At 38.7% G+C, this 24,709-nt stretch overlaps 1 pseudogene; it reads right to left on the bottom strand.

The window, feature by feature from the left end:
* Positions 1-1,425: 1,425 nt before the first annotated feature.
* Positions 1,426-24,312, bottom strand: LOC122218452 (annotated as a pseudogene).
* Between the last annotated feature and the right edge of the window lie 397 nt (positions 24,313-24,709).

Here is a 24,709-nt window from a genome sequence, read left to right as displayed (position 1 = left end):
CATCCTTTTTTCCTTCCTTCCTTCCTTCCTTCCTTCCTTCCTTCCTTCCTTCCCTCCCTCCCTCCTTCCTCCCTCCTTCCTTCTCTCTCCTTTTCTTTCTTTCTTTCTTTCTTTCTTTCTTTCTTTCTTTCTTTCTTTCTTTCTTCTGTCTTTTAGTGAAAACCCCAAATTCTTTATAGTTCAAGCTTATTTCGAGAAGGTGCAGCATTTTTATTTGTGTTTTGGATTAGCCTTCAGTTGTATTAAAAAATGGAGGGATAAACTTGTTACTTTATTAAAATGAAATGAAGCAGATTCAAGTCAAAGTTTAAATTATAGGTATTTCCCAACACACCAAAACCCAACTTTCCAATACCGGGGGCTGGAGGCAAGAACTCCAACAAGGAAGTATCTCAGGTCAGGAAGAGGGCAGAGCCACCTGGAAGGCAAAGAACCTAGAATTTTCCATAACCTGATTCTACCCGTTTGCTAAGCTCCCCAGGTTCATGAATTACAATATTGTACAGGTCTCCTACTTGTTTTCCTAAACATCTCACGTAGTAAATTACTATCGTGAATATAGAGTATTCAATTTGAGGTCAGACGAGCAAATATTAGATCAATCAGGGCTTTGGACCACTTCCATCTGAAGAATCTAGGAAGCCGATATATATTTGGAACGTTCCTTGTGATCCCTACAGACCAAGAGCCCAAATGTACGATTTAAAGGGCTAAAACCAAACAAAAAGCCCATGGAAAGAACCTATGGTGTAAAGGGAAGCAACTTCAGACTAAGGTTAAGTATGTTGCCAAGAGCTCAGTCAATGTCCTCCATGTGAAGGCCCCACCCCTCTTTCCACTAGTAAGCTGTAGGAGCACTACAGGCTGGGAGTCCCAGCCCAGATCTGCCTCTCTCAGGTTTCAGAAAAGCTTCAGTCCTAGTTAGGGTACATGTTATCCTAATGTTATCCTACCTGTTAGAAGTATCCAAGATCTAAACAATAAATAAGACTGCATGATTTTGAAGGTAGGTAGAATGCACTTCCTGGTTTTCAGTATGGAGAAATGACTAGGCATCCCTGGGTGCCAGAAACTTCAGTCATCGGCACAGTGCTGTGGCAGGCAATGTCAGCTCACAAAGCACCTCCCTCTCCCTAGTCATAGGCAGCCAGGTAATGGTGGCACAAGGGTTTATTAAGCTGTATGCCTTAGTTTTTTGTTTTTTGGGTTTTTTGAAACATTTATTTATTTTTGAGACAGAGAGAGACAGAGCATGAACGGGGGAGTGTCAGAGAGAGAGACACAGAATCTAAACAGGCTCCAGGTTCTGAGCTGTCAGCACAGAGCCCGACGTGGGGCTCGAACTCACGGACCGCGAGATCATGACCTGAGCTAAAGTCGGCTGCTTAACCCACTGAGCCACCCACGTGCCCCTTAAGCTGTGCCTTAGTACAAGCGCTGGGGCTTGCCCATGGTGCTCTTGATGTATAAAGCCCAGATGTTCTGTCAATTCTTGGGCGATGACACATATACCAGGAAATTCACAGCTAAGTGGATATTGTACACAGGCTCATCATCTGTCACCTTCACATAGTCAACAATGGCAGTGGCCAGACACAGCACCAAATTCATCTGGAATTTGATCGTGGACTTCACTTCATTCACTTTGGCCACTGTGTACTTACTGCGGGTCAGGAAGGAAGGGAAGTTGTATTAGCCTTATCGGGGCCTGGGCCCAAGATTCGTGGCATCTGCCTGGTCAGAGATTCTGAAACCAAAAAGGCATCGTGCTTCCTAATTTTTTATTCTTGTTGAGTTTCTTCAGTGCCTCAATGTCCATGTGGGGAATATCCTCAGCCTTGGCCTCATCACAGTGATGCTGGTCCCCCAAAATACATACGGAGAACTTGGGGTGGGGAGTGGCCTTAAACCTGACAGTACCCAAGAAGCATTGGTCTTTCTGAGTGTCATAGTTCTTCAAGTTGATCTGTAGCTCCAGTCTCCAAAAACTGCCCGTGCTTGACTGGTTGCCCTGCAGGACTTCTCGCACTGCCTCACACAGGGTGTCATGGGAGACTGCTGCTCAAGGTGCCTCCTGCCACAATAACCAGAAAAGACACAATGGAGGTTTCATTCTGAGGCCTCTTCTGTTGGCTTGTTCAAACCACCTTCTAGCTGCATGCTCCCATGGCCTTTCCTTGGTATGTACACAGAGAGGGGAAAAGAGGGAAAAAGCACAGGTGTCTCTTCTTATAATGGCACTAATCCCGTTGGATCAGGGCCTACACCTATAACCCCACTTAACCCTATTTAGCTTCCTAAAAGCACCATCTCCAAATACAGCCACACTAGGCACTTTAACATATGAATTTGTGGGGGGACGCCAGGGGGCAAAAACATTCAGTTCATAATAGATCCCTAAATAGAACTGGTGTTCCCACGAACTTATAAGTAATATTTGAGAATGCCTCCAGGAAATTTAGAACTATGATTTGTTTATTAGCATAATATATACTGTTTGCTTTAATAATACAATGTTAAAGTTCTCCACAGAATATCAGGAAGGAGAAGGCAGACCATTCAGGTGGGGCCACCTGACAATGATCTCCCCAAGAAAAGGAATTAGCATGAAAGGGACTGGATTCCACTTCCTGCAGAACAAACGTCAGAAGAGGGATCAAGTGCTGAAAACATGAAGTTTGCGGGAAAATGGAGAGGTGCAGCCAGTGAGCTGAGAGAAGCCTGTGCAATGCATGATGTTGTATTCCATAGCTCTTTTCTCATAGGGTCGCAAGTCTGTTTGGATTCTTATGAAACACAGTGAAAGGGCCAAACCAGCAACTGTTTCCACCCAGGAAAGTACCACCCTTGCAGGAGGTAAGAAGCAATGTGTAGCTGTGTTTTAGGTTGTTGTGATGACTGAAGAGCACCATTTACAGGCTTAATGTCCACAAAGCAAAGGATGGTTCCATAGATTGAAGAACAGTGTTAGCCAAATATCAATCAGTTTTGTCTAAATTTACCTAAGTCTCTGAGGGATACCTGAGACCCTGGGTCACGGTTATTTGTCTATTCATTCACTCACACATACATTTATTAAATTCCTACTAAATGGAGAAAAGCTGGGATAAACCCACATGAGTTATACATGGAACCTGCTTCCAGGGAATTTATAATCTAAACGCACAACTAAATACGATGTTTTCTGATACATTCTGTAGTAGTTGTATAAAGAGATCAATAAGACAGTGATTAATTCAAACGAGGTGAGAATAGAGAGGAGAGCATCAGGGAAAATATGTTCAAACTGAGATAGAAAGGATGATTCGAATACCAGCCAGTTGCCATTGTAGCAGTGAGGAAGAAGGCCATTCAGTTGGAAGGAACGACAAGTGGAAAGGCCTGGAGGCATGAAAGTATCTGATGTGTGTCACGTAGCATGGGATACAAACTATAATCTTGGTAGGTGAGACTGGAAAGGCAGGTTGTGACCGGATCGTGAAAATCCTTACAAGTCGTTCTAAGAAGCTTGGATCTCAATCCGTAGAAAATGGAGACCCATGAAAGAATTTGATCTAGAGAAATGACATAATTATTTATGAACTTAAAACACAGCTCACAGAAGAGGAGAGAATAGAAGGAGGAAAACGACTTGAGAGCATTGTACTAGTGCGGAGGAGAAAAAATAAGGAGGGTGGGAAAGGAAAGAGTAGAGTCAAGGAGATAGAGATAGGCATTTCAGAGCTGGAGTCAACACCCTCCCTATACTGTAGAGAAGTTAATTAAAAACAGTCAGGGTGGTTCTTCCAGGTTTCTGTGACCCCAGTTGAAAGTGAAATGTACTGATACGACTATTTCCAATATTGGCATTTTATGGACTTGTAGAAGCCTAAATGGGGAAAGAAAAACAGAAGGCATTTTATCGTGACAAAAACTACATGGTCTCGTGTTAATTGTGGATAAAGCTGTATTTACTTAAGCAGCTAGGAGTTTATCCTTCTGCAGTTCCCTGAAGGACTGGTTGGTAAAATCAGCTGCTGTGTTTCTAAAATGCCAGTGGGCTTTAGAGGTAAATTCTCTCTCAAGGTAAAGAATTTCCAACACACAGTGATACCTCTGAAATTTGCTTCCCTACCAATTTGGTCTTCCACTGATTTGCTATTATGTTTTCCTATAATCAGGACATAGGCCATCTGTTCGATAATGCTTTAGCCTGAACAACATGGACGGGACGGATGGCAAGGGAAAAAGCCAGCAACATGATATTGCTACTGTTTTAATCTTTACAAAGCTTTTGATATGAGGGTCTCAATGTCCCCAGTAATCTTAACTCACAGAATGGACTGACAGTCTTTTCCCAACCAACCGAGCCACCCAGGTGCCCTGCTTTTCCTCCTTTCAATGCACCACTGTTCACTTGCAGATTTGGGAAAGGCCATTGGACAGGGTTCTAGCTTTGGCTCTGTGTCCACTAACTTCCAAGAATGGTGACCAGATTCTCAAAATCTACTCTGCTTACTGGAGATGCTGTCCTTTGTGGCCTACTAATTCGGCATGTCACATGGAGGCAAAGAATTTCCAAACTTGTTGGATGTTGGCTTCTGGCAACCGACGCTGCTGGCAATTGGAAGGCTTAGCCTCTGTGTTTCTGTTTTGATTCTCTGTTGTTCCTGAAGTTTCAGGAAGGAAGTCAGCGGGAGTCAAACATATTTGGTTTTTATTACACCATCTCCATATAATCTTACTCTACAATTGTTTAAAAATAATGCTCACGTCATTAAAGAAGAAAACAAACACCAGTCAATTGAGGCTGTATAGTTAAATTTAGAGTCTGAACTGATAACACAGAAGAGGTTCAAACTCAATATTTTCCCATCAGGCAAAAGGCAAGGTAATTATATTAATGTTATATTGTGTAATTCTAGAATTTTGTACCTAGGATTTTGCTCCCCTTGGTCCAGGAATATTTCTTACCTATCTAAGTATCTCATGCATGCCATTAAATACCTAGTGTCCCTAAATACTTACCTAGTCCAGGGTTACAAAACAGTAAGCCATCTTTACAATAACTAACATCTATTGAGAACTTAACTAGTGCTAGACATGGTGTTAAGTACTTTAAATGTATTAACTCATGTAATCTGTAGTTATGTATGTATGTATGTAATTACTCACGTAAGAGTGCTACTATCATTACTCTTCCTATTGTTCCGATAAGCTACAGATGCAAAGAAAGAAAATTTTCCAAGCTAACAAAGCTACTGGTAGGAGAACTGGGATTTGAACTCAAGGTCTTGCACAGTCTGTACTTTTAACCATCAAGGAATAATTTTTGTTGTTGTTGTTTAAAATACGTACACCCACAGAAGAAAGTCATGAAGAGTCATATTAGCATTTTTCAAGGAGGGGATTTTTCATGGTTTTAATTGTATTTAATTTTTTTTTATTTTGAAATAATTCTAAATGTACAGAAATGTTCTAAAAAGACTGCATAGGCTTTTCAGATACTCTTCATCGTGCTTCCCCTAATATTACTATCTTACATAATCAGAGTACGATTTTGGAAACCAGGAAATTAATATTGGTACATATTATTAGCTAAAGTACAGTCCTTATTCAAATTTCACCAGTTTTTCCACTGATGTCCTTTTTCCATTCCAGGACCCAAACCAGGCTGCCACATTGCATTTAATTATCGTGTTTCCTTAGTTTCCTCCAATCTGTGACAGCTCTCCAGTTTTATTTCCCCAAGCTCCCCAGTCTTAGCTTTCATAACTTCAATACGTTTGAAGACTACTGGTCAATGGTTGGCAGAATGTTTATCAATTTGGGTTTAGCTGATGTTTTCTCATGATTAAATTAAGGTTATGCATTTTTGGCAAGAACATCACAGAAGTGGTATCTTCTGTAGCATATTATAGTATACCTGATGTTGATATATCTTAATTCTGATGATATTAACATTAATAATTTTAGGTTGATGTTTGCTAAGTTTCTCCATATTTTCTTTTTGTGCTTAAGAAATATATTGTGTAAGACTTTTTGAGATTATGCACATGCCCTGTTTCTCCTACAACTTTTACCTACTAATTTAGCAACCATCGATAGAATTTGTCTGCAATTATTACTGTGGGGTTTGCCTAATAAAGTTTGTATTTCCTTCATTTCTTCTACACTGATTAATTGGAATTCTGTAAGGAAGAGTTACATCTCTTTTCCCACATTTATCTATCTGTCTGATTATTTATTTATATCAATATGAGCTCATGGATATTTATTTTATTTTATTCTATTGGTTATAATTCAATACTGTCATCTATTTTGTGCTAAATTCGGCCACCAGGAGCTCCTATAGTGTGGCTCCTATAGTGTGGCTCCTATGTCCTTTCAATGTAATCCATTCTTTTTCTTTCTTTTTTTTTTTAACGTTTATTTATTTTTGAGACAGAGAGAAACAGAGTGTGAACAGGGGAGGGTCAGAGAGAGAGAGGGAGACACAGAATCTGAAACAGGCTCCAGGCTCTGAGCTGTCAGCACAGAGCCCAAGGCGGGGCTTGAACTCACATGGACGCCCAAACGACTGAGCCACCCAGGCGCCCCTAATCCATTCTTTTTCAATCACTTCCTTATTTTCTGGTACAAAAAGTTATTCTAGGATCTTCTTGTATTTACCCTAACAGTATGGGAATCAACTATTTCTCCAGAGACCTGGTTTCTTTTATTGGAGAATGGTATTTAGAAACCAAAATCTAGGCACTAAGTATGCTCGTTGCTTCTGGGCTCACCTTTCTTCCAGGCCCACTCAGTGGACAGATTAGAAAAGCTGTGTATGTACAGTCACCCCTATACACACACATCTATATTTATCTCTGTATCTATCTATAAAAATATATTAAAAGCCATGGGATCATATTGATGCCTCCAATTTCAATTCAACATCACAGGGTTCATTTTGGCTTTTTCCTATTCCTTATTTGTAATATTTTTCTCCACCACAGGAAATGTGATTTTAATTATCTACAATATGTTTTACTTATTTATGCAATCCTACTATACCCAAAAAGCAGTTTCAGAATTGCTAACCCATATTGCTAGGAGAAAAAAAAATTACTAGTGAGAAGACAGCAGGTGTATACAGTTTTTTTTTGTTGTTGTTTTTTGTTTTAGAAAGACTATTTTCCAAAATTTCTTAGGTGAGTTCTTTTCTTCCCCACCCCATTATTTTTTTTTAATTTTTAATTTTTTTAATGTTTGTTTATTTTTCAGAGAGACAGAGATAGAATGTGAGTGGGTTGGGGTAGAGAGAGAGGGAGACACAGAATCCGAAGCAGGCTCCAGGCTCCGAGCTGTCAGCACAGAGCCTGACGCAGGGCTCAAACTTATGAGCTGTGAGATCATGACCTGAGCCGAAGTCGGACACTCAGCCGACTGAGCCACCCAGGCACCCCTTCACCCCATTATTTTTAATTAATTATGTTTCCTCGCATTTAACAATAAACACATATTATTTTGTGTATTTTTTAAGATGACATTCTTTGGGGTATGAATATTGGCTAGCAGATAGCAACTGTGTGAGCAAAATAAATTATGAAGGTGAAAATAAATACAGGTTTCCTAAGTGATGTCACTGTCTTTACCACTTTGGTAACACGTGCCAATTTTTGTTGGGTTCGGCCACCACTTCCTGGGGTTTGTGGACCCTTGTCTCAAGATGCTCTGAAGCCCCAGCCACAGCCCCTCTTGCTGTTTCTCAGCTCTCCTGTCGCTTGTGTTATCCCTCTTTATCGGCACTTAAAATAGTCACATCATTCCATGTCTGGGAAAATGTTCAGGACATTTAAGAATCATTAAAGAAGAAATCAGAGAGTACAATCATTGATATACATATTTTTTAAAGAAATCAAGCCAACAACATCTTTTGCGTCTTCCATAAAAGTATACTCTGGGAAGATCTGGGGTCTATCGTGAATCATTAGGTTTTACATTATAAATTTACACTCTTGGAAACATACGGATACATATTTGATTACTCATAATGCAGATGTGACATTGTCCTAGCAAAATTAGGAAATTTCCAATAAACGGACCATTACCTTTGCATGGAGATGAATCACACTCAGGCACCCATTATGGCAATCAAACAGAACAGTTCTAGACTTGCAACTCAAAACCCTCACTTCCCAGGCAAAGCAATAATCTATTAAAATGTGAAAATAACAAGTCTTTTTCCAAAGTTACTGGTAATTAATAATGGCAATTAAATTTCACAAGGCCAGTGATTTTCAAATCAGGAAGTCATTAACATAGAGAGATATTATTTGTTTTAATCACTACTCACTTAGCTCCAAACCAAAAAGTCTGTCTTTCTTGCAACGAGCTCACTGTTTATCCTGACGCCTGGCTGCACCGAGGGCCAACACCTGCACATCCAGCATCCACCCGTGGATGTCCAGCATCTCTCCTCCTGGAACGTGAAGTTTGGTCTTCAGAAATTCCCTGGATCTAAAAGTGGGGATCTAAATTTCTAAAAAGAAATTCCCTGCCTGCACTTTGATTCATCCCAAGTTCATGTTCGTTTCATTTGCATTTCAATTCCATCCAGTGCATTCCTGGAAATCAGGTGAAAAGCAAATCACATTTTACTTTAGATGTCTGAGGCTTCATTTCTGACATAGAATCCAAATAAATCATACATATGCCCAACAATATGTCACAGAAGCAAAAATGTAACAAGAGTAAACCTTTTATCAAAATACACTTGTCAAATAACATTCTGAGTCTTAAAAAATGATCTTAAGTGTATGTTATACCATGTTTACACATAGGGCCCAGTGTACTAAAAAATGCACATAGAAAATGAAAACTTCAAGCATACTGTTAAAGAGGAATAAAACTAAAACCAGTATATTGGTTTTAACACTGGCCATGTTTATAATTAATACACTTCTGGTTGATCTAGAATTTAGAAGATCTGGAATTGGAAGAAAGTGGATGAGGGACATTTGGATCTCTCACTTTATTTTAATATATCTGCTCAAAGAGTTCGGGGTTTTTCTCTCCCCTTCCCTCTCCCCCTCCCTTTTCCACTTTTCCTCTGGCACCTTACCCTCTCTATTAATGTGCCCAGAGCAAACAGAGGCAATCAGTCTCTTACACTGACTTCTTTCCTTGAGGAGAAGTGAGGATGAAATTTAGTGATACCCAATGCTAAATATTCAGGAGAAAATCTTTTCTTTTAAAACATTTATTTGACATTTGAAAAATGGTTTTTTTCCCCAGCTTTATTGAGCTACACCTGACATATAAAATTGTAAGGTTTTAAAAGTGTACATTGTGGTGATTTGCTATAAAGATACATTGAGACATTATTCATTCCATCTAGTTAATTAACACATTTATCAACTCACATACTCATTTTTTTGTTTTTGTTTTTTGATGAGTACACTTACCACACTTAAGTTTTAATCTCTCAACAAATTTCAATTATACAATACAGTGCTATCACCTATAGTCACCATGTTATACATTAAATCCTCAGTTCTTATTTATTTATAGCTCAAAGTTCGTATTCCTTCACCAACTTCTTACTTTATCCCCCATCCCCAAGCCCCTGACAATCACTTTTCTACTCTCTGTTTCTATGACTTTGAGTATTTTTGAGATTCCTCATTTAAGTGATACCATGAAGTCTTTCTCTGTCTGGCTTATTTCACATAGCATATGCCTTCAAGGTCCATCCATGTTGTTGCAAATGGCAGAACTTCCTTCCTTCTCCTGGCTGAATAATACTTCGTTATATATATGTATATTGCACACACACACACACACACACACACACATTACATCTTCTTTATCCATTCATCCCCATAGACACTGTTCAGGGACACTCCAGGAGAAAATCTTTATAACTGATTTTGTGGGTTTTTAAACATTTTTTAAATGTTTATTTAGTTTTGAGAGACAGAGGCAGAGCATGAGCAAAGCAAGGGCAGAGAGAGAAGGGGACACAGAATCTGAAACAGGCTCCAGGCTCTGAGCTGTCAGCACAGAGCCAGATGCGGGGCTTGAACTTACCAACCGTGTGATCATGACCTGAGCTGAAGTCAAACACTTAACCGACTGAGGCACCCCCTGATTTTGTGTTTTGAATTTCCCACTTCACCATCCAAGAAAAAAAGGAAATAAAATGAAAACTATTTGTCAATTGAACACACTGCTCATTATATATTTTTTTAATTTTATATATTTTTTCATACAAAACAATCTATATGAATCAAGTTGCTGTTCAAATATTTCATATTTCTTACACGATTATAAAAACATAATATTTCAACATAGAATATTTGAAAATTGCCAGATTCTTATTGAAATCTTGACCCAGTATTTTCATATTGATTCATTATTTTTTTAAGTTTATTTATTTTGCAAGAGAGAGAGAAAAACAGAGAGAGGGAGAGAAAGAGAGAGTAGGCAAGGGAGGGGCAGAGAGAAAGGGAGAGAGAGAGAGAATCCCAAGTAGGATTCATGCTGTCAGCACAGAGCCTGACACAGGGCTCAACCTCACAAACCATCAGATCATGGCCTGAGCAGAAACCAAGAGTCAGGTGCTTAACCGACTGAGCCATCCAGACGTCCCAACTCATTATTTTATATTGAGGAAACTAAAGCCTTAGAATATTGAAGAACTACTCCAAAGTCATATATTTCTGGAAATTAATAAATGATATTAAAATACTAAATACAAGGATTATAAAGAATATGAAGATATTGCATATTAAGGAAATAAACAAATTTCATGTTAATTATTTTTTCTTAAACAATATTTTAATTGAGATATAATTCGCATACCATATACTTTATAAATTTAAAGTGCACAGTTCAGGGGAGTCTGGGTGGCTGTCGGTTAAGTGTCTGACTTCGGCTCAGGCCATGATCTTGTGGTTGGTGCGTTGGAGCCTCGTGTTGGGCTCTGCGCTGATAGTTCAGAGCCTGGAACCTGCTTCAGATCCTGTGTCTCCCTCTCTCTCTCTGCCCCTCCCCTTCTCACACTTTATCTCTCCTCTCTCCTTCAAAAATAATAAATAAAAAAATTTTTAAATAAATCATATAGTGTACAATTCAGTGGGTTTTCATATATTTACAGGGTTATACAACCATCACCACTATTTGATTCCAGAATACTTCCATCACCCCCAACCAAAAAAAAAAAAAAATTGCTGTATCCATTAGCAATCACTCCCATTCTTCTCTGGCAGCGATTAATCTATTTTCTGTCTCCATGAATTTGCTTATTCTGGACATTTGACAAAAAAGGAATCATAATATGGCCTTTTGTATATGGTTTCTTTCACTTAGCATGATTTCAGGGTTCCTCCATGCTGTAGCATATACCAGCACATTTTTTTTTCATTTTTACAGCTGAATAATATTCTATTGCATGATTCTACCACTTTTTAAAATTCATTCGTCAATTGAGGGACTGGTCATTCGGTTATACTTTTTGGTTCTTATGAATATTGCTGCTATGAACTTCACAAATAAGTTTTTGTATGGTTATATGCTCAGTTGTCTGGGGTATATACCTGGGAATTAGATTTGCTGGGTCACATGGAAATTCTATTATTAGCGTTTTGAGGATTGGCCAAACTCTTTTTCCCAAAGTGGCTGTAGCATTTTACATTCCCATCGGTAATGTATGAGAGGCTCCCTACTTCCTTTCAATCTTTGCCAACACTTGCTATTATTAGGCTTTTTAATCTAGTCATTCTAAAATGCGTGAAACAGTATCCCATTGTGGTTTTGATTTGTAGTTCTCTAATAACTAATGACGTTGATCATCCTTTCGTGTGCTTCTTGACCATCTGTATATCTTCTTTGGAAAATGTCTATTCAAACTCTTTGGCCATTTTTACAAATTAGCTTGTTTGTATTTTAGTCATTGAGCTGAGGTCTTTTTTATATGTTCTGAATACTAGTCCCTTATAGATATATATGTTCATAAATATTTTGTTCCCATTCTGTGGGTTGTCTTCCACATTTGTATAGAGTCCTTTGAAATACAAAAGTTTTACCATTTGCTAAAGTCCCATTTATCTATTTTTATTCTGATTGTTTGTGCTTTTTGTGTCAAATCTGAGAAATCATTGCGTGGCTCAAAGTCACAAAGATTTATAGCTATGTTTTATTCTAAGACCTTTATTGTTTTTAGCTCATTTACATTCAGGTCTTTGATCCATTTTCAGTTAATTTTTGAATATGTTGTGAAGTAGGAGTCCGACTTCATTCTTTTGCATGTTGTGGATACCCAGTTGTCCACATTTATTGAAAAGACTATTCTTTCCTTATTGGATTCTCTTGGTTCTTATTAATTATATGACACTGCTGTGTTGGGCCTCGTCACCATCACATACTGCTAAAGCAATTTCCTTGTCTGTGCCAGTGTTCCCTTTCTTCGCTGGCCTCAGCATTTGGCTTCAACCACAGATAGAAATCATTCTGACAATTGCTAAGGATGTTTTCATAGCCACTTTAAAGCATTCCATTATTCTTTCAATCATTGTTCTATCGCTCTTCCCTGCTTGGTCTTTTTGATCAAAAGTTGTCAGGAGGCTTCAATAAACTACAGAACTGCCTGAACGGAGATGAGATCACCTTCCTTTTGACATTGTCAGTTTGGCACAAAGACAAATGTTCTAAATGAGATTAGTTGAAAAAAAAGTTAATAACTTACCAAGGGTATATACACATGGTCATCACAATAATGTACCAAAATGTTGAGAGCGACTTTTCAGAAAAAAAATTATTGTGTTTAATTTGTGGTTCTGTTCTCAGAGTAAATGCTTGGGCTCTAAAGACCATGGGTTCACTGTTTGAAGGAAGTGTATTTAGAGCAGGTGAGGACATCTGGATTTCATTAGTGTGTGACACCAGCCCAAACTGAGGAGTGTTTAGAACAATGATAGTCCTGTCAGATTTAAAATAGGACACCTTAAGTAAGTCACTACAAATACATTGTTTAGCAAATTACTTGTTACCTAGCGAGCATTTAATAATAATAATAGTTTGCTTGTGGGAATCCCAGCTCACTAGTTGCCACTGAACTGCCCAGTTAATAACTGTGTACATGTCTCTTACAGCTTGAAATTATCGACAGCTGATTAAACTAGCACTTTCTAAACAAACTCAGGAATTCTTTTTCATTTACTCTAGAAGTTTCATTAATTGATAAAAAAAAAAAACGAGGTTAGCGATGAGATACTAATACATGCCCACAAGAATAGCTAACATTTAAAAAAACTTACAATACCAAACACTGATGAGAATGTAAAGCAACTAGAACTCTGAAACATTGCCAGAGGAAGTAGAAATTAGTATAATAATTGGGAATCCTGCCGTTACAAATTGGAGCTAATCATGTGCTTATTCCATGATTCAAGAATAATTAGTTCATGTGACCACCATAAAACATGTAGAAAAATATTAATAGCAGCTTTAGTCATAACAGCCCAAACTGGAAACTACCTATACCCAATAACAAGAAAATGGATAAATGAATTGTGTGTGCCCATAAAATAGAATACTACACAGCAGTAAAGACTAGATTACAACCATAGACACGCAGCACATACTCTCTCAGACACAACACGGGGCACCTTTGTGGCTCAGTCAGTTACGTGTCTGACTTCGGCTCACATCATGATCTCATAGTCCATGAGTTCAAGTCCTGCGTCAGGCTCTGGGCTGACAGCTCTCTCTCTGCCCCTTCCCCGTTCATTCTCTGTGTCTCTCAAAAATAAACAAACATTAAAAAAAATTATAAAAAAAAAAGAAACCAGACACAACAAAATATACTGCATATTGCTATTTATATTAAGTTCAAGAGCATGCAAATATAATCCAAGATGTTAGAACACAGAAATCAGAGTAGTGATTACTTTGGGGGAGGTATTGACTGAAAGGTGAGGAAAATTCTGTGGTATGGGAATATTCTGTGTCTTGAGCTGGGTATTACAGAGATGTACACAGAGGAAAAATAGACCAATCCACGCATTTACAATCAGTGCGCTCACTTTATGTACTTTACTCACATATGATGGAACTTCAATACAAATTTTTTTTAAACAAGGTGGGAGAAGTGCCCCAGGCAAACAGAGAAATTTTCAAACCTTTTAAAACATGAAATACAAGTCTGCATCTCATCTACATGTAACACGGAAACAGAATGAAGAATCTAAAGCAAAAGAGCCAGAGAACGGTTACCTGTTCTCTGAAAAACGAGGTGATGAAGACACCAGACATCATCCCAACTCCCCTACTGCCCCTCTGAGTCCACGAATCCTATGATTTCAACTCCGAGAAATAAAATGATAAACAAAAATTATCTGGTACAGAAGCAACCGAGTTCTTATTAAAATCATGGGATGTTACAGAAAAAAAAATCCTAAAATTCTAAAGGTCATTTCTTTTGCTCTCCCACAAACTCCCTTCTCATCCAAAGAATCCATCAATATTCAAGTTCAGCCACACTAAGCTAAGTCATATGTTAATTCAATTCCACTTGAATGGCTTTTACATAATCCCTAAGCAGGGACCTTGTCAAAATCTTTGCTCAGTACAATTCCTGGGACACTGCTAACATTCAGTTGAGTGTATAGTATAATTAATATCATAATAACAATAACACGCAAGGAAAATACATACCTCCTGCAGTTTGCAGAAATACCAGGCTGCAGCTAACACAGAATTTTAATTCAGAATCAACAAGGAAAAGAAAGATCGAAAGGCAGCCAGAGCAATTGGATTCAATAAATTCACAAAGTCAGCCTAAACTGCAGGAGAAACCTTACTTATTAGGCAAGCTATCCTATGGGGGACAACTAAATTAAGCAAGATAATTTCGTGTTTCTAATGCATTTGCTTGACTACAATGAAGGTTGAAGTCTTAGTAGCTACATGAAGCCAAACCTTCGTCTGAAGGTGAAAGGGATTGGATGTGTGTGTGTGTGTGTGTGTGTATACATCTATGTATGTATGTCTGTTCTGTCTGTGTATATTTGAAAATGTTCAGCAGTATTGATGGGTAGCATGAGACAGGAAGAAAGGGTAATAAAACTCTTCCGTGACTAAAAAAAGACTGTCTAATTAAAGAAATGAGTTACACCTTTAGCCCCTTAGTCCCACTACAGGGGGAACTGCTGGTATAATGAGGATTAATAAACATTCCCTAAAGGTGCAAAGTTGTGGATTTTTTCCTCTGGAGAGCAGCCAACCCTCCCTATTCTCCAACCCTCAAGTCTTCAGCACACATCTGACTTTGCCAGCAGAAAGAAAACTGCTCTGGCCTGCATTTCAAAGGAACACCTGTCAAAAAGCCCCAGGGCAGGGAAGATTTTCCCCAAATCCAGGTTTCCTCCAAAAGGCTCCTTTTGCAATCCCTAACGGGTGATGTTCCAACTGTGTCCCTGGACAGCCACAGCAGCATCACCCTGAGAACTCAGAGATGCAAAACTCCCTCTTCCAGAACCCCGATTTACTGAATCAGAAACCCTGGGGCTGGGGCCAGGGAATCTGTGTTTTTGTTTTATTTAAAAAAAATTTTTTAACATTTATTCATTTTTGAGACAGAGAGAGACAGCATGAACGGGGGAAGGTCAGAGAGAGAGGGAGACACAGAATCTGAAACAGGCTCCAGGCTCTGAGCTGTCAGCACAGAGCCCGACGCGGGGCTCAAACTCACAGACCGTGAGATCATGACCTGAGCCGAAGTTGGACGCCCAACCGACTGAACCACCCAGACACCCCATGGGAATGTGTGTTTTAAGGCCTCTAGATGAGCTTGAGGCAAGCTCCCATTGAACTTGTTCACTTCCGTTCCACATCCTCTTCCACCTCTTCCAGTAATAACTTCCCAAGCAGTTATTACTGGCCTGGTCTCTTCTTCAGCAGCTGCAAGTCTCTTCTTGCTCTATTTATTTTTTAAAATTATTCTTCATGGTGGAGTCATCTTTCCCGCTTGCCACTTGACACAACATTACTCAAATAGCATATAGTCTCCCACTAGTGCTCATTAGAATGAATGCATGGAAAGAGTTCTTCCCGTCCCCAAATCTCGCCAATATCTGTTATATTATATTAGGGCCACCACAAAGCACATGGATCTTCTGCAACCAAGCCCTCAGTATCATGTTTCAGAACATCCCACCACGGCGATATCTCACCCTCCAATGTACAATTCTCCTACCTAGTATGTGAGTTTGCATTTAAGACTCTGTAGAAGAGGGGCGCCTGGGTGGCTCAGCTGGTTGAGTGTTTGACTTTGGCTCCTGTCATGATCTCAGAGTTCGTGAGTTTGAGCCCCACATCTGGCTTGCTGCTGTCAGCACAGAGACCACTTTGGATCTTCTGTCCCACCTTCTGCCCCTTCCCTGCTTATGCTCTCTCTCTCTCTCAAAACTAAATAAATCTTAAAAAAAAAAAAAAAAAGGCTGTGGCTATATTATTGCTTTATTTCTAGACAATAAAATGTGAAGGAAGTAACCAACGTGTGACATTTCTGGGTCAAGACTTTTATGAAACAGATGTGTGTCTTTTTCCCATCCACCTACTGGATGCAAACAGTGTAGGGCTAGAACCTGGAACAGCAGAATCATCCAGAAGCTTTTAAAAATGCTAATCCTAGACCTCATCCCTAGAGTTTCTATTTCAGTAGGACTAGGATGGGGCCTGAGAATTTGCATTTCTAATCAGGTCCCAGATGTGGGATCGAACTCACGAACTCTGAGATCATTGGAGAGTCATTGGTCTGAACTATTGTTCTAAAGAACGGCGGAGCCAAAAGAAGGAAGCTGCATCCCTGGGCGACTTTGTAGAGAACTGATAGCTGATCAAGAACATCGACCTCATTCCATACATGACCAAGAAATATACTTCCATTGGTTTTGAGTCAATGTGCACACGTCCTCTTTTTACCACAGTTTATCCTACCCTTAAATAATAAAATTGCCTAAAAAAGTAAATGTTGACATTTTTGAGATCTTATATAAAAATATATTTATTGGGGCACCTGGATGGCTTGGTCAGTCAAGTGTTGGACTCTTAATTTCAGCTCAGCTCATGATCTCACAGTTTGTGGGATGAAGCACTGTGCCGTGTTCCACACCACCAGTGTGGAGCCTGCTTAGGATTCTCTCTCTTCGTCTCCCTCTGCCCCTCCTTCACCTGTGCACTCTCTCTCAAAATAAGTTTTGAAAAATTAATATATATATATATATTTTTTTATCTTCATTAATATAGAACAATAGACACTAAACAAACAAAACACAAAACAAAGCTCAAAATGAAATTTTATAAATCTTAAATTAGAAATAACTGATTTCTATTTTTTTCTTTTTTGTTATAGATTTTTTCAGTGTTTATCTCTTCCAGGGTTTCAACAAGATTCTTATGAACTAATCTTCCTTAGTGCAATCAAACGTTTTGCTCTGTGCGGTTTTCCATCATTCAATGTCTTTTGGTGAGACCACCGGGACAAACTTGTGTCTAATTTATCTTTACTTTCCTGGTGCCTAACACAGTGCCCTGCACATGATCAAGATTCAAAAAATATGTTTGTGAGATGAACAAAATAATAATAATAAAGTATGGAAAATGGGCAAATGAATATTTTTAAAACTTGGTTTTGTTAACTACCAGATCTTAGCTTCCACTTAGTTTCACAGTTGCATTTGACAGGCACTGTTGAGATGTTAGGTAAACAATAGTGGACAGAGCCAAAGTCCTTACTTTCAGAGTTTACATTCCTATGAAAAAAGACATAAACAAACAAATATCTTTAAGAATGCATCACAATCAAATAGAAACAAAACCAAAATGAGACAAGTAACAGTGAATCATAGATTCATTAGGAACATTAAAATCAGCGCTATTCTCTAAGATGCTTGACATAGAGAAAAGTAGTGGCAAATTTTATTTGGCATAAAAATGGACAAATTTCCATTGTCCTGGTAACACTTTGTATCAATAGCTTCACATCACCCATGGTTAGTTTGACAAAGCACGTAAGATGCAGTAGACCCACTGACTTGGCTTTGTCAGCCTTCAATACAAGTGCTCACCTCCTTGAACTCCCAGAGATGAAGTAAGAGGGTTGTAAGTCCAGTTAACATTGTCAGAGCTTTTGTTAAATCTCAGAAGGCTACACTGTGAAAATATTGCCCCTACTCTGCAATCTGCTATACTTCCCTTTCCCTCCTCATCAGTTTCTTCTATAAATACCCAAACTGAAATGACCCTTGATGTAGAATGTCATATGGGCTACAAGCCCCAGCTTTGGGTCAAATAGACCTACGTCAAGTCACTTAATTAATTGCATGGCATTGGGTAAGTCTAAACTCTCCAACATTTCTTCACTCATTGAATGAAATCATGGAGGTGACTATTTCATAGGATTTGGGGGAAGAGTATGTGAGACATTTGCATGTTAACACTTACATTGTAAATAATCATTCAAGGTGTGAAATTCCAACAAAGAGGAAGAATACGTTCAGTAGGGATTAGAAAATAAGGCAGTCACACTGACAGAGTATCAGAATTTGAAAACATAGTGGTAAAACCATTCCGAAGGCTATTGTGATGAGTTACTAAAAATAAGTTTGTTGGAACACAGGAAGGTAGAAGTCAAGGAACTGTGAGTCAGGGTGTTAGGTATTGAACACAACAGGGATGATGATAGAGGGTGGGATCAAGTGCTAAAGTTATTAAAAATGTGGAAATGTGAAGTCAGTAGATGACTGTCAAAGAAGTGTTCTTCAGTTAGATTCCTTTATTATATGCTTTTATAACACCTAGTTTTTTTCCTTTGCGCCACTCACCTAAGCTACAATTCATTCGTTCATTTATCTATTAATGTCCATCTGTAGGATAATAAGCTTCTTGAATGTTAAGAGTATAGCTTGTTCCCAAGTGATTATATTTGCTTGTAAAATACAAAGCTCAGCAGAAAGCTTAATTAATGTTGGATGGGTGGGTGGGTGGATGGATGGATGGATGGACTACTTGGCAGATAAATAAGAGATAGTACTAAAAATAAATGGCATCAAGATCAAAAGGAGAGAGCTTTCAGAATAAGGTCAACAGGATGATTATCTGCAAAACAAAATATACCTAAGAATCTAGGATTTCTTAGTGATGGTTTCCTTATTTCCTACCTCCCTATTTAATCTCCTCCTTTTTTCCAGATTAATAAACCACATATTTAGAAACTTATTTGATAATTAATAATTAGAATAAGTGCCAATCTAGCATACTACTAGAATCTCTCAGCACCATTTATCACTTTGGCAATACATATAACAATTTAAAATGTGCATGACTTTGAGGCAACAATTCCATTTCTAGAAATTTATCCTACAGATATACTCATTCAAGTATGTATGCCATACGTACAAATATTTTCTTTGCAACATTATTTAAGATACTAAAAAAAAAATGGCACTAAATATTCCAAAATAGGAGATTTGTTAAACAAATAGTTGATACATTCATACAGTTGAATTTTATACACATCAAAAATATCATGACCTTGGGGCGCCTGGGTGGTTCAGTCAGTTGAGCATCCGACTTCAGCTTAGGTCACGATCTCACGGTTCGTGAGTTCGAGCCCCGCGTCAGGCTCTGGGCTGATGGCTCAGAGCCTGGAGCCTGCTTCGGATTCTGTGTCTCCCTCTCTCTCTGCCCCTCCCCCATTCGTGCTCTGTCTCTCTCTGTCTCAAAAATAAATAAACATTAAAAAAAATTAAAAAAAAAATCATGACCTTATCTCCATGATACACTGTTAAATAAAAGATATGTATAAAACATGAGATAATCTGCATAGAGTGATCCCATTTCTAAAATATATAAATGCGTGTTGAGGGGCACAAATATTTCTAGATAGCACTCAGCGGGGCTCCTCCTCTCTTTTTTTTTCTCTCTCCTCTCCCTGCTCTTGTCATGTCTTATTAATGGGGAGTGGTCCTTGGTGAGAAATAATGAAAAGATTCTTGTAGCATAACACAAAAACATTTGCCAGGAGAAATCATCACTTCTAGTCAGAAAAATATTGGTTTGACTTGTGGATATTTCACTCTGAAGACTATAAGACACTCCAGGTTTCTTTAGCTCTTTAGAGCTCAGCACCAAGGGGCAGGCCCTATCCTCCTACTCCAGGTGATCTAGGTACTTGAGCATATGTGTTTTCAATGAGAGTAACAGGGATCACCCGGGGCTTGTGGAGGAGGAGAAGGAGTAAACCAGAGGGAGGAGAATAGGATCCCTATGATTACATCCCAACTGGATCTGTATGAACTGACAAGTGGCACGAACACAAAGTAAAGACTGCTTTGCTCCACTCTTGGTGTTGTAGACTCTGGGTCTGGAGTTCTTTCTTGTCCAGCAAGAAAGTAGGATGCAGGATTAAAAATGCGGGAGAGAGTAATGTCCGGGAGGAGACAAGAGCCCGGAGTAAGGGTCTTTGCTCCATTTTTATTAGGATCAGAAGGCTTACAAGTGTGATAGGTGTGCACAGGGAGACAATGAAACCATGAACATTCACTCATGGGTATGGGGAAAAGGGGGTTTTGGAAATATGTGGTGTTAGGTGTTTGGGTCAATACAAAACAAGATTCTGATGCTGTATGGAAGGTTGTTTACAGTAAACATGAGGCCCCCACATCTGTTTACCTAAATTGGACTAGGGGACAAGAAAGACAGAACATGTTACCTCAGGGTGAACCAGGCAACTTTCTTTTGCTAATTAGCTCAGCTCTGGACAACTTTGCCCCTTGAGGTCAGTCTAGAGGCCTCTTTACCTCTTTACCTAATTTGGTCCTTCCTTCCTGTGAAAGCAGCTTTCTGCTATTATACTGACTTGGGGGGCATTTCCACCCTGAATACCTAATCTTGTTTACCTCATCTTAGATGTTTTCACCCTGAGACTTCCTACTCCTATACCTTTGTCCTATACTGGGAGCCTTTGTGCCCTTTACCTAGTCTTACTTACCTAGTCTTATTTACCCAAACTTGGGTGTATGCATCCTATGGCTTTCCTATTGTTTATGCCTTTGTTAACCCATCAGTGCAAGCTCAGGGAATTCCTAAGCTTATTCCCCACACCTTGGGACTCCAGAGGTAACTGTGTGGATACTGGTCTACACTTCAGATGCTCCTGGTGTAACAAAGTGGTAAAATATGTATGTTTACATATATAATTGCATATGTAAAAAAAACATTTTAAGATACAAGCCAAGCTGTTAGCAGTGATTGTTCTTGTGAAATAGATGGTTTCCTTTTGGTGGGGGAGAGGGAAGGTCCAATGCGATGAAGATCATAAGGGAACTTCATAAACCTTGACATTGTCTGCATGGTTTATGGCAATTATGTCCCATAATTTAAAAAGGAAGGGGATTTTTTTTTCTTAAAAGAGCTTAACCAAACTGCAGCTTGCTTGTATATTAACAAGGCCCAAGCAGGAGAAAGAGGTCCTAATGTCAGTTTGACTTTCCTAAGGATGGCCCCTCTGTCATTAGAGTTGCCCTCAAATTTGGAATAAAATAGTTCTGAAATCTTACCAGAAAAGTAATTGTTCCACCGCCTTGGAAAAGACCATTTAGCTGTGCAAACAAATGAAATAGGCATACCATAAGTTTTCACAATCGCTTTCACAAAAAAAAAAAAGAGATCTCACACAGCACACTTCCCACTTCCAACACTATCGATTAACTCTATTCATCCACACAGTACATGAATTTGTACTATTATGATCTAATTTAAATAATGTGAGTACTTTCAAAATAAATTCTGTGATTCTCTATAGTATTCAAAGGCTCCAGCTTATAGTCTTATAGAACAAATTACTCCTTTTACATAAGTGGACTCCCAAGGCTGTAGGCATTAAAGTCACAAAAGATCACCACTTAATAATTACAAAACTCTATATTCCTATTTCTACACTAGATTGCAAGTGCTCAGAAGGCCAGATGGAGTCTTTATTATTATTATTATCATTATTATTTTTTTAATTTTTTTTTTAAATTTTTTTTTTCAACATTTTTTATTTATTTTTGGGACAGAGAGAGACAGAGCATGAACGGGGGAGGGGCAGAGAGAGATGGAGACACAGAATCGGAAACAGGCTCCAGGCTCCGAGCCATCAGCTCAGAGCCTGACGCGGGGCTCGAACTCACAGACCGCGAGATCGTGACCTGGCTATTATCATTATTATTTAATTTTCTAAGTTTGTTCATTGATAAAGTGTAATGTTTCAATTCTTCTGTTCATCTAGCTCCTGTTTTTTGGGAAGCTTAATTTATTACGACACCTGCTATAATGTGGAAAAAGGAGAAGAGATGGAAAAAAACCTCAACCTATAGATTTGGTTCTTACAAATAGCTTTATAGGAAGGTTGGCTGGAGATTCTGTGTTTAATTCATGGCCCATGTGATTCCTTCCCCTAGACCATGGAGCCAAGACTTGGTTAATCAAGACTTGGCTCTTGTCAGGAATTTTCTAGGCCCCTTAAGGCTTCTTGCATGGTTTCACCTAGAATTGCCCCCTGCCATTGATCCAACAAAAAAAGTAAGTGCCTAACAACAAAATCATGAAAAATGGGTATAATTTTCTGTTATAAATATTAAAATAGATCTTATCAAATATTAAGTTTTTAAAAATAATTTTTAAAGTTTGGAATTAATATATTTTTTGTTTATTTCAACGTATACTCGTGTTCCATTTTTTTTTTTCCTGTAAAACAGCTTCCCCATACTTCAGCCAGAGAGCATGACTCTAAAATGAAGAACTCGTGACTGGGTGTGGGAAGGAAAAGACTAAAATTAGAGAGATCAACAAGCTCTAATATTAGGGATTTGTTTGAAAATGCCACTTCTAATGAGAACTAACAAAGAAATTCTCTGAAAACGAATCGATTTATTTAGCATGTTGGAGTTCTGTCCTATCCTAACAGGAGAAATAGCCAGCCTTTTTGGATTATTTTTGAAGTTGAAGAGTCAGGTTCCGAAGAAAAAGGAAGTATTCGTCCACAATCACGTAGAGAAGAAAACGTAATATTTGACCCGAAGGCAAAAGAGACTGACCAGGACAGAGATAGGACAAAAATAGAGAAACCTAGAGAGATACACTTGCTCAATCGGTCGGGCTTCTAAGACGCTCCCCAGTTTCCAGCTAAATAGTTAACACACAAACAGAATTAGATGTTACACACTGCATTTAGATAGGGTACTGTGTCACCATGGTAACTGGTTTTGCTTAAACATAGCTCTGCATGTACGTAGTCCAAATTAGCTACAGAAGACACACACACACATACACACACACACACACACACACACACACACACACACAGTATTCCTGGAGCTTATGTAACTTTCGCCTATCAGTTATATTTTTCTGAAATGGGGTATTTGGGTTCATGTCTGTAAATGGTCTTTCTTTAAAACTTTCCTTTCTAGATAGCGTGCCTCTGATCACTCAGTTGTTGCGATATCAGAAGCAATGTTTCAGATAAAACTTCAGGTGATAATCAACATGTGAAAAGAATAATCTGTGCTGGTTTTGTCAGTAAATTCTTAGTGCGTAGAACACAAATTGTAAAACCTACCACTTTAGCTTCTTACCTTTCAAATGCTATTTTATTTGGCTCATCCTTATGGAGTATTTCGGGTCATTTTTCTTGAAAGATTATCCCCAAATAGCATTCCCACCCCCACTGACTCCTCCTTATGATAAAATTGCTAAGAAAACAACTTAAAGCAAATTGAAAGAACTTTTTAAAAGAAAGGAAGTTGCCACAACATGGTATCCAAACCAAGAAATATCCCCAGCATTCTTCTAATAATTTTGCCTAGATTTATCTAAAGGAAAGGAAAAATAATTTATTGGTTCAACTCCTTTACATGGCACTGTTAAAAGCATGTGATTCTTTTTACTTGTCAAGACTCTATTTCTCTTCTTTTTCCCTCCTCTTATTTTCTGAGAAGAGAATTAAATATGATACACTTTGGGGGAAATTACATCATTGACTGTTTTACAATTTTCAAGACCACTTCGATTTTTGTACTAAAACGGCATAATGTCTGTAGTGTGAGTGCTTATTTGTCTGAAAAGAGGGAAAACTAATCATATATCCACCTACTGAACACCAGTGTACTTCTCTTTCTGCTTGTGGCTGTAGGATGTATTCACAGTTTGTCGAGTGTCCCTTTCATTCAAAGGAAAATAGCTACCATTTAATTGAGCCCCAAGTATGTACCAGGCACTTGGTGGGAAATCTAGCAATGCCATGCCATCGAATTCTCACCAAACCTTGCAATGTGGGTGTCATTATCCTACTGCAGAAAAGGGAACTAATGCTCAGAGGGGGTCAGTTATTTTCCCTATTTTACACAGCTTATAATTTGGCAAAGCTGGTATACAAATGCAGATTCCAGAACACATTTGCTCAGGAGATACTCAGCCCATTTATAACGAGGCCACTACTAAGAAGCAGCAGATAAGGGCTCTTCTGTGTTGGATTAAGTTGGATTGGCTGCATTCTTTCACTAGAACTCTCTTCCCTCTGTTGGAGCATCATCACTGCGATCCCCCGGAGGACCACTGGGAGGCAGTAGAAGTCTGAACCCAACATCCCGCCTCCAAGTCCTCACCCTTGGCTTGCTTTCAGCTGGAGTCTCTATCTCTC

Source organism: Panthera leo, chromosome B1, assembly GCF_018350215.1.
Source record: "Panthera leo isolate Ple1 chromosome B1, P.leo_Ple1_pat1.1, whole genome shotgun sequence".
In the NCBI taxonomy this organism is placed as follows: Eukaryota; Metazoa; Chordata; class Mammalia; order Carnivora; family Felidae; genus Panthera; species Panthera leo.
This window is presented reverse-complemented; position numbering and strand designations above follow the sequence as displayed.